We start from the raw sequence: 11571 nt of genomic DNA on the forward strand, positions 1-11571 counted from the left end.
ACTGGGACTCAAGAGACTTGGCTATGCAATAGACTTCTTGTGGGACTTTGGCAAATCACTTAATTTCTCAGAACTCTCAGTACCTTGTCTGTAAAATGGAGATGAAAATTAATTCCTGGCCTCTTTGGTTATGACTACACTGCATTAAAAGGCCTGTGGGACTGAGTCTCAGACCCAGGGCACTTGACTCAGGCTTGTGGTGCTCAGGCTGCAAGGCTAAAAATAGCAGTGTAGACATTTGGGCTCGGGCTGAAACCCAGCAAGATGGGAAGGTCTCAAAGCCTGGACTGCAGCCCAAGCCCAAATGTCTACATTGCTATTTATAGCCCAGCAGCCCAAGACCTGGAAGCCTGAGTCAATTGACCTGGGCTCTGAGACTCAGCACTGTGGGTTTTCTTTGCAGTATAGACATACCCTTCAGGTATTGTGAGGATAAATTCATTAATGTTTGTGTGGTATTCAGATGCTATGGTGCTGGGCACCATATAAGTACCTAGATAGATTTTCCAACCATGTATCTTTCAGCATCTGATACTGTAGACTACTGAACACCTGGTGCAACCTTCAATGCTGAGAGCCTACCTTCAGCGTGCATTAAAACCAAAGGAAGTTGAGGGCTGCCAGCACATTTTGGAATAATTCTGTTACATTCAATTTGCATTTGGTAGTTCCACTAGTTCAAGTTCAGAAATACAGTATTGAGCTAGCTTCTAAATTATTTCTGTGGAGTTGAAAGTTTGCCTCACATTGTTCAGTTAACATTACCAATACTGCAGTTCTGATGTAAGACAAAAGAACCTGCTGTATTTATATGAAGCAAAATCAGAATCAATTGATATATAATGGTGCCAAAAATTACTAGATATTAATGTTCTGCCAATATCATTATTTTGGGTATGTATTTTAGTACATTTATTTTGCTCCTTTAATATATTACTCCACGCGTGTTACTATCATTGCTAATACGATTTATTGAAACTTAAAGTATAACCAAAAAGTCCAGCCCCAACATCTTTAATCAGGTAAAATTCCCAGTGAAGTTATGGACCTAAACTGTCAAAAATATTTAAATATCATAAAATAACAAATATCCAACAAAGTGCATGTTATCACTGATATTAACCAGAAGAGCTTGCACTCTACAGCATACAAAGCTATGAAATCCTGAGAGTCTAGTGACTATGGGCCATGGTTCTGATCCTGTTCCCACTGAAAATACTAGAAGCTTTGCCACTAACTTCAGTGGGAACAGGGTGGGAGCCATTTTGGTTTTGGGTTGTGTTGTTTTCTTTATATTTACTATTTAAACCAGAATTTATTGTGCATTTCCATAAACCAATTAATAGATTGTGAGAGAATGTATCCTGTAATCATTCCACACAGTGAATCTGGCATAAAGATACATGGCATGTTATGTCTGGCAGAACTGCCATCTTGCGACAGATATTATCTTGCTTCATAACTGTTCATGGTACATAAAAGAAAATTAACCATTTTCATCAGTACAGTAATGTGATATTTCAAAAGGAATGACACTTCTAAGTATACATATGAATTATATATATAAATACACACACACACACACACATATACATACATACAAATAATTTGGCATCTTTTAAAATATCATACCTCTGAGAAAAGTAATTGGGGTGAGTTTTTTTTTTTTTTTTTAGTGGTTTGATAAAGCCATGTGTAACCAAAAATAGCAGGCTCAGTGTGAGATGGGGGTTGCAGCATTTTATGGCATATAGCAGTGGTTTCCAAACTTGTTCCGATGCTTGTGCAGGGAAAGCCCTTAGCAGGCTGGGCTGATTTGTGTACCTGCCATGTCCACAGGTTTGTCTGATCGCGGCTCCCAGTGGCCACGGGTCACTGCTCCAGGCCAACGGGAGCTGCTGGAAGCAGTGGCCAGTACGTCACTCGGCCCGTGCCACTTCCAGCAGCTCCCATTGGCATATAATTTTCCACACACATGCTTTTCAGCTGCGATATGACACAGGCTACGCCATACCACAGACTAGCAGTATCATAGAAAAGACCCAGTAAATCCTTCAAGCTTGAAAGTCCCCTTGACTTCATTAGGCATTCTATTCGTGAAGGACTCCACCACAGTCAGCATGTTCAGCAAAATGCATGGGTGTGACAGGCCTCTCACTTTTCAGTCATGGATTACATAATAATACATTTTTTTTTGCATAATGTTGTAATAATATTGTAATCTGTAGCAATGTTGATTATTTATGGGGCAAGGCTCTTTTTCCCCAACTTGTTGTGTCTCCAAACCATACAGCTGCTGTTGAGTGTCTCACCAGTTTTCCTTCTCAAATAATTGGGCCTTTTTGGTGAGATAAATTGTAGATGAATCCGACATAATGGATTTCAGGCCCTATACAGAGTGATTTAGGTTTTCCCTTATGTATCCTTAAAAGGATTTATTTGTTCTTGTATTTAATCCAGTCCACCTCAGAATAAGTTCTGCTACGTAGGGGACAAAACTGACCCCCCTCCAATACCCTTAAAGGCTTTTGTAGCATTATGGTATTTTCCTTCTACATGGTAAGAGTTAAGGCTCTTTTCAGAGTGCTATTTTCTTTCTCCTCAGTCTACTATTTCTCTGATCTAAATCCCTCTTTCTGGAGTGCAAAGTCAACCACATGAAGCTCCCAACTACTGCTAGCATGAGGAATGTGGAATAAAGCTGAAATCCACCAATCACCAAATCATACTGAAATCCATCAACAATATGGGTAAAGAACTAACAGTAAAGCACAAAGATGTAGGTGACTATTCTTTCCGTGAATATCTGGTTTTTGTTTCAGGTTTTAACGCCATGGAAGGAGAGAGAAACATGAGGCCTGATCCTAAGAAGTGCTGAGTACCCTGAGGTCCTCTCGACTGCAGCTCAGCATCCTGTATGGGTAGGCTCAAGCAAAAATTCAGTGCACATAAAGTAATGCTTTCTAGGGGACAAAATGAGTAGCACCTTACTGTATGTGTAGCTCCACTGAAGTAAATGAGATTTCTTACGGAGTAAGATGCTACTTAACAAGAGTAAAGAAATCTGGCCCTAGAGTAACAACAACATTATGGTTTACCAATACCTGTAGTTTAAAGTTATTTTATAGAAAAAAAAAAAAATAAAACTTAGCAAGAGAGGAGTCTGGATATTTTATATTTACTTTTAACTGATCATTATACATTACAGAGTTCAACATCATGCTGTCTTTATCTATAATTTCTTTGAAATCTTCTGGTAGTCATTAACTCATTATTCTAATGTTCATTCAGGGTCCAACATGCCACCTTTACTCTCACTGGGTAAGATTTTTCAAAAGCACTCAAGTGATTTAGGAGCATAACTCCCACTGAAAATTAATGGAACATGTGCTCCAAAGTAACCTGGACCCTTGAAAAGCCCAATCACTGAGTAGGATGTTACTCACATGAGTAATCCCATCAAAGTTCACAGGAATACCCAGGGTGAGAAAGATTACTGAAAAAGACAGTGTAACTGGGTATTCAGTGAATCTGTCACCTAGGAAGTCTTGGCTATCATATACCACTCTGGCAGTTTTTTGTTCTTAACATATATTTTATATTTCGTGTGTTATATTTTTTCTAGCTCACTTCCATTCAATATTTGCCCAACTAGAGCAAACAGATAAGTTTGTGTTATAAATATGGCAAGAAAGAAAAGTATGTTGGACAGATGACAACAAAAGAATAATGCTGGACTCTGTGTTTCACGCATCAGCAGATGTAAGTTAACATTTCATTTCAAAGGTTGCACTGATGTAAAATGTGAAAAACAACAATGTTTAAAAGTAAAATTCAAACTTTAACAACTGATAGAATGAAATGCCGAGGGTTATGTTGATTTTGATTAGAGAGCATCTCCAGTACACAAAATCTGTCTGATGGCAGATACCCTTTGATACAGGAATAAGAACCTCCCCACAATAACAGTTTTTCTCTCTCCTATCTAGATAATGACAGCATTTCTTTCCTTCATTCTCTAGTAGGATTCTAAAACTTGAAGCCCCAGTTGTGCCTTCATATATGCAGTTCTTATTGTAACTGGTATTTCTAAGCACATAAATTGGTCAAATTGTATTTCTTATTCAAATTGCAGTGTAATCAAGTTATCTCAGATGAACTAGTGGGCAAAATCATCCCATGGTTAAAAGTGCAAAAGAAAATCTCTTAATGGGTCACATCATGAAGATCCATCATGTCACTCTGTCAGGGTACTGGGAAGAGATCCCATTAGAAAAAGCCATGGAGTCTGCTGGCAAACCTGGCTGATCCCCAAAGATCTGCAATGATTCTGACCTCCTAGTGGCTTTCATTGAAACCATACTATCAGGGACCCCTTCCAGTCACAGCTGTTCTCCTGGGTTGGGGTATGTAGAAAAGATAAAACAAACTTGAGCTGTATATACTTTGCCTACAAATCTCTACAAGTTTGAAGGGAGGACAATGTGTGTGTTCCTCTAGCCCCTCTGTTCTCCCTCACTTTCCCCAAGGGTGGACTGAGACCCACAGAGGACATTCTATATGATCCAGAGACTGGGTGGAAAGTTGCCCTGGAGATAGATTAATTCCCCATTTTGCTTGGAAAAAAATAGCTCCACATGTGGGAGCAATCCAGGCCATTATGGGGGATTTAGGTAAGAAAAAAGAATAAATTCAGATTACCACAAGGAGTACAAATTTCCTATTCTCTCTGAAAATATTCAGATAAAGGTCCAAATTCTACCCTAAAATTTTCACCACAGAATCGAGGCAAGAGGATAATTTGGGGTGATTTTGCAGCTCATAATAGTCTCAAGCAAAATCTTGATATGGCCACATTCTACTTGAATGTGGCTGAAAGATAATGGATATCTCTGCCCTCCACATTTGTACTCTCCTATCCTTAAAAGGAGATAGGATTTTAGACTAACTGCACCACTTCCAATGCTATCCACCTTCAAACACTGTTCTTTGCCTACTATTCAAATATGCTATCATAAACAGATAGTTAAGGGTTAATGTCTCTTTTACCTGTAAAGGGTTAGAAGCTCAGTAAATCTGGCTACAACCTGACCAGAGACCAATAGTGAGGACAAGATACTTTCAAAATCTTGGTGGAAGGAAGTCTTGTTTGTGCTTATTGTTTTGGGGTGTTGTTTGCTCTTGGGACTAAGAGGGACCAGACATCCATCCAGGCTCTCCAAATCTTTCTGAATCAGTCTCTCATGTTCAAAATTGTAAGTAGTAGCCAGGGCAGAGCGGATTAGTTTTACTTTTGTTTTTCCTCAACTTGTAAATGTTTCTTTTTGCTGGAAGGATTTTACCTCTGTTTGCTGTAACTTTGAATCTAAGGCTAGGGGGGATCCCTCTGGTCTATAGGAATCTGATTACCCTGTAAAGAATTTCCCATCCTGATTTTACAGAAATAATTTTTACCTTTTCTTTCTTTAATTAAAAGCTTTCTTTTTAAGAACCTGATTGATTTTTTCCTTGTTTTAAGATCCAAGGGGATTGGATCTGGACTCACCAGGGATTGGTGGGGGAAAGGAGGGGGGATGGTAAATTTCTCCTTGTTTTAAGATCCAAGGGGTTTGGATCTGTGTTCACCAGGGAATTGGTGAAGCCCCTCAAGCCCACCCAGGGAGGGGACGAAGTTTTGGGTGAACAGAGAGTGCCCCAGACACTGGAATTCTGGGTAGTGGCAGTATACCAGAGCTAAGCTAGTAATTAGGCTTAGAAGTGTCCATGCAGGTCCCCACATTTGTACCCTAAAGTTCAGAGTGGAGAAAGAAAGAACCTTGACATATGCCTTTTGAAATGAACAGCTTGGTTTCTATAGTCCCTTCTGATGTGGAGCTACTGAGATATCTGAAGTTAGTAATGAAAAGCTTACCATGGAAATATCAGTATTTAATAGCTTTGGCATGGGACATTACAGGGATTTTTATTTCATCAACTAAATGCTAGCTATTATGTACTGCAGAGGAAAAGGGTGATCAACACTGGGCTCCTGTCTTCCCTTCAGACCACCTTCATTTCCTAACAATGGCTGTGTTCCCTAAGGAATAGCTTTCCTGTAGAGTTAACTCAGTTGATTGGCACCCATGTCTGAGCACCTGAGTTAACTTAGCCCAGGTGTGAGCAGCCACACTCAAAGCCTACCTGAGTCACTGTGTCCTTATTGATGCTGTATTCAACCATGTGTGTCACTAGGACTTTTGGGAGGCATATCCTGTCTTTCTTTTGTACTGCAGTAAGCTGAGTCATTCTATAATTTTTTCCCAGTGAATTGTGGGAGACTTGTCTGACTTTCGTGGCACACAAGGAGGAATTTAGAGAAAATAATAGGAGCACCTAAGTGATTTAGTATACATCTTCACTGCCAAGTGGATAGGTTACCAGCCCAGCTGAAAGTGGAACCCAAGTTGTTGCCTTCATCCTCAGCCACCTAAGTTAGGCTGTGTTGAAAGCACCACTTACCTTGAGCGAGACATTTTTGTGTGTGGAACAGATGGGAGATAGGCCCAACACCTGAGTAAGAACCTTGGCTAACTGCAGTGAAGACATACTCTAAGAGTTCAAGCAACTCCCAGGCTAATTAACTTGACATTATAAAATATGCCCTCTCATAATCTATGCAACACTTGCACAGATCTCATTTTTGACCAAAGCACTTCCTGGTCTGTTGTCTTAGAGTGAAGAAGTAATCAGCACTTCTATGTCTCATTCAGAAGCAGACATGATTTTCATGCTGTCTTTCACTCAGGTGTCTTTCCCTTTTTCCTCCGCTCTATTGCAAGAACACCAACTCTCTAACCTCTTGATTACTAATACTTTGTCTGTCTCTTCATCCCCCTTTTCTAACTTACTATACAGTGAAAATATTATTGCTTATTTCCAAGCCTTAGGCATTTTTTCCTGATCTCTAGGTTCAGTTTTTTCAAGTCCCATGACTTTGGCCAGGAATACACTAGAAAAGGATTTCTGATAAATCTATACTGGTATAACTACCAGCAAACACTCTAACTGTATGGCTACACTTGCAACTTCAAAGCGCTGCCACGGGAGCGCTCCCGCTGCAGCGCTTTGAAGTGTGAGTGTGGTCACGGCGCTAGCGCTGGGAGAGACCTCTCCCAGCACTGCAGATACTCCACCTCCCCGTGGGGATTAGCTTACAGCACTGGGAGCTGCGTTCCCAGCACTGGGGCACTGTTTACACTGGCGCTTTTCAGCGCTGTAACTTGCTGTGCTCAGCGGGGTATTTTTTCACACTCCTGAGTGAGAAAGTTGCAGCGCTGTAAAGCACCACTGTAGCCAAGGCCTGAGTGTAAAGCAGTTTATGCTGGTAAAAAGTGATCTAGAGTTTGGCTACACTTGCAGCTGTACAGCGCTGGGAGTTAAAGTTGTCTTCGTACAGCTGTGTAGGGAAATGGCCACATTTACAGCATTTGCAGCGGTTTTGGGAGTGGTGCATTATGGGCAGCTATCCCAGCATTCAAGTGGCTACAAGGTGCTTTTCAAAAAAGGGGGGTGGGATGGAGTGTGACAGGGAGCGTGGGGGAGAGAGAGAGTGGATTTTTGGAGCTGACACTGTGTCAGCTCCCTGCCTTGCAAGTTCTAAGGACTGGAAGATACATAGCACCAACCTTCAATCATTTTAAAAGTTTCGACCCCTTCCCCCATCCCTCTCTCATTCACTAAATGCAAATAGCCTTCAGACCAGATAAGCAGCTGCTCCAAAATGGACCCCCTCTCCCCCACTTCAGGATGCTTCTCTCCTCAAACAAACACTAAAGAATCCCCCCTCCCTGCCTCTGCTGGAGCAAACTGTAGCTGTGTTTGTTTTTTAGATAAGCAGCTCTGGGAGCCCCAAGTTCACAACAAAACAAAGAAAGGCATCACAACAAAACAAAGAGTGTTATCTTTCCTTAAAAAGCATTATGGGAAGGTTCTGGAGGTCAGTTACAGTGTAGTAAGATTAATCACTGTTTACATTGGCATCGCAGCCCTGCAAGAGCAGCGCTATAGTTGTTATTCCCCTGGTCAAGATGGAGCACAGCCAGCACTGTAGCCAGGGAGATACAGTGCTGTATGTGCCTTGCCACTGTGGACGAGGAGTAAGTTACATCGCTGTAAAGCCACCACCAGCGCTGTAACTCTCAAGTGTAGCCAAGCCCCTAGGTAGTATAGCTTATACAGGTTCATTGACCGTAATAGGGTATACCAAGAATTTTATATCAGTATAATTGAGCCTATACTAGGGTGTTTGCCAGTGTAGGAATGTCACAAAATAATCACCCCCTCCCCCAATCAACATTGCTATACTGGCAAAAGTTTCTAGCATAGACCTGGCCTTTAACACTAAGGGGGAAATCCTGCTTCAACTGGAGTCAATAGCAAAATTCCTACTGACTTCAATGCGAACAGTAACCATTTCCTCCCCTATTCAGGCTGCAATATGTTTGCAGAAGCTGTTTATTGAAAAAGTGCAAAGAGTGAACTGATTTGTAAATATCAAAGTCTGTTTATGAACAATTCACAAACAGAATAAAGGAACTGATTCACAACATATATGTTTATCAATAGCTTTAATTTAGCTTACTCCTTGCAATGTCTGGCTACTCTACCTGAGCTTGCCCAGAAAGAGCATCACTATGTACTTTAGATAACATACAAATCCATATCAAATGAGCTGCGTTGTTGTGCAGCTTGAAACAACAAATGAAATGTTCTGCCACTCCCTTTTCTGTACAGTGTAAGGGCCTTTCTTTTTCAGACTTTGGTATGATGTCAGAAACCTGTGTTAAAGACAATAATTTTGACAGGTTTTAACAGCTTTGCTAAGCAAATAGGTCATCGTGTTGAACACTGTTCAACATGCCAACTAGAATGTGTAATTAGAACTCACATAATTTAAATGAATTACACTTAAGCAACTTTGCTGTACAATCAGTTATCTATTAACACTCCTGCAGAGGGACTGCACACTGTCTTTCCTATATCCATGCTGCCCAAGCAAAAGCCCAATTCAAAATTTGTTGAAATCAATGGGAATCTTTCCAGTCGGCTTTGAATCATGCCATGAAAGCCAAGTTCTGCATTTGGCATCCTGTCCTGTAGTATCTCCCTACAGCTTCTCCCTAAATTAGAGGTAACATTTTCTAGAATCAGCAGCAGCATTCCCTTTGCAGCCTGCCATAATCACTGAGTCCAAAGGATCAGAGTATGGCACAGCTGCTGACATCTACTCTACTCCACTCTATCCACTGGTGCCACAAAATACAAGAGTGACAAAGAAAAGGGTGAGGAAACAGACAGTAATTATAACAGACAGAACATAGAATAGGGCTGGGAAGAGAGATAAGTGGGAAAGAAAAGAGAGAGAGATTGAGTTTGAGAAGAGGTAGAGCAGAAGGAGAAGGGGAATTATTCCGGCCAGTGAAAGGGAAATAAACACCCTAAATTTATAAAAATGATCTGAACCGAGGAGACACAGAAAGGATCAATCAAATACAGTTTATGAACACAGAAGAATCAGAAGCATTTTTGTATGTGTCCAACTATAATCTGTTCAGTAGAAAGTAATGACAGTGAACCACTCTTCTCTGCCTGTACTTTATACTTCTCAACCAATATTCTCACATGGGCCCCCTGTAAGCACTTAAGCACAGGTATAACTTTGTAATTAATGGGGTTACATCTGCTTAAAGTTAAACATGCTTAATGGATCAGGGCCTTAATATGAAAAGTTTTTCTCCTAATCCTTGATGTCAATTATGCATTTAAAAACTGATAAGAAGAAGAATTAATTTTATACTTATCCCTTATATACCAATTTCTATCAGTAACTCCCAAAGCACTTTACAAAGGAGATGAGTATCATTATCCCATTTTACAGCTGGGGAATCTGAGGCACAGAGATGTAATATTTAAAGTCAATAGGTATTAAAATTAGTGGTAGTTAGAAGTGAATTCTTGTGCAACCCTGTGAAATCTGGACAATGTCCTTTAATTGCAAATTCTTGGACAGATCATTGACAACAGTCACAAGAATAGTGTCGTAAGAATTTTAAAACAATGGAGTGTGATTTTAAGACAAAGTGATTTTAAGACAATGAAAAATATTCTCATATTACCTTAATAAGACATATAATGAGCTTGGAACATTTCATCATAGCTATACACTGGATTTCCTGCTGTAGCAGCACTTGTTAAATACTGTACCTGTTCCACTTAATTCAACAGCTTGATTTTAAAAAATCACAGATGATTTGTCCAGTCTTTGGTTTCAACACTTTAAAGGCATTATAACAAATTTTCATGGATTTCATAAGGAAGTGGGTTGGACCCTGGATGTTTTAATCTACCCTGCCCCTCCTTCCTCCCTATCGCCAAAAAAGAAATTACTCATACCCTAGAATTGTTACTGTAGCTTTAATCAGCATAAAAAGGGAGTGGCACTCATGGGTGATCACATGAAAATGTTTCACTGAAAGTACACAGGTTTCATTACTGTCACTCATAAGATGGCACTGGATGTGCTCATAATAAATAATACTGCGACGTATTACAAAAATAATATTTTTATGAAATTGTGCATTTGTTGTTAAATCCATATGAGGAAAATTATATGGATGTTTAAACTTTTAGAAAAGAATAGCAATTTAGGGCCTGCTCCAATGCTCATCAAACTACAGTAGAATCTCAGAGTTACAAAAGCCTCAGAAATGGAGGCTGTTTGTAACTTTGAAATGTTCATAACCCTGAACATTGACTTAATACAGCTTTGAAACTTTACTATGCAGATGAAAAATGCTGCTTTTAACCACATTAATTTAAATGGAACAAGCACAGAAACAATGTCCTTACCTTGCAAATCTTTTTTTCAATCTTTCTCTTTTATCTTTTTAGTAGTTTACGTTTACACAGTACTGTACTGTATTTCCCTCTCTCCCCTTTTTTTTTTAGTCTGAGCTGCTGCTTGATTCTGTACTTACAGTTCCAAATGAGGTATGTGGTTGACTGGTGTGTTTGTTACTCTGCAGTTCTACTGTAATTTGAAAGATTTTCACTGTCTTCCATAGGCTATGGATGGGGTGCAGTCATTTGTAGATTTCAATAATGAACAAGGTGTTATGCAAAAGAACTCAGCCTGAGCTGAGCTTAGCTTTGGAGCTACTTCCTTATTGTTTTTTCAGCATGTTTGAACTCTGAGCCTATACCAGATAGCAGAAGAATACAAGCACCTGTATCTTTGTATAGTTTACCTGTATCATGTATAAACTGATTTCCGGGACCATAATTGTAGACCAGTTTTAGGACTAATGTTAATAAAAGTGCTGAGATTCTATTTTAAACATTTGTCATTCTTGAATGGAAGAAGCAAAATAAGTGCAAATTATTATAATTTTTAAGGTGTATACCATGTCTTGGAGAACAGGACTGAAGCCCTTAATATTATCTGTATTTTTAATTGTGTGAGTTAAAGGTAGATTCAAAGCTCTGGGTATATTATGATTGACAGCCTAAGATAGCATCATTACAATGTAGATG

This window comes from Chelonoidis abingdonii, chromosome 2 (assembly GCF_003597395.2).
Source record: "Chelonoidis abingdonii isolate Lonesome George chromosome 2, CheloAbing_2.0, whole genome shotgun sequence".
NCBI classification, from domain to species: Eukaryota; Metazoa; Chordata; order Testudines; family Testudinidae; genus Chelonoidis; species Chelonoidis abingdonii.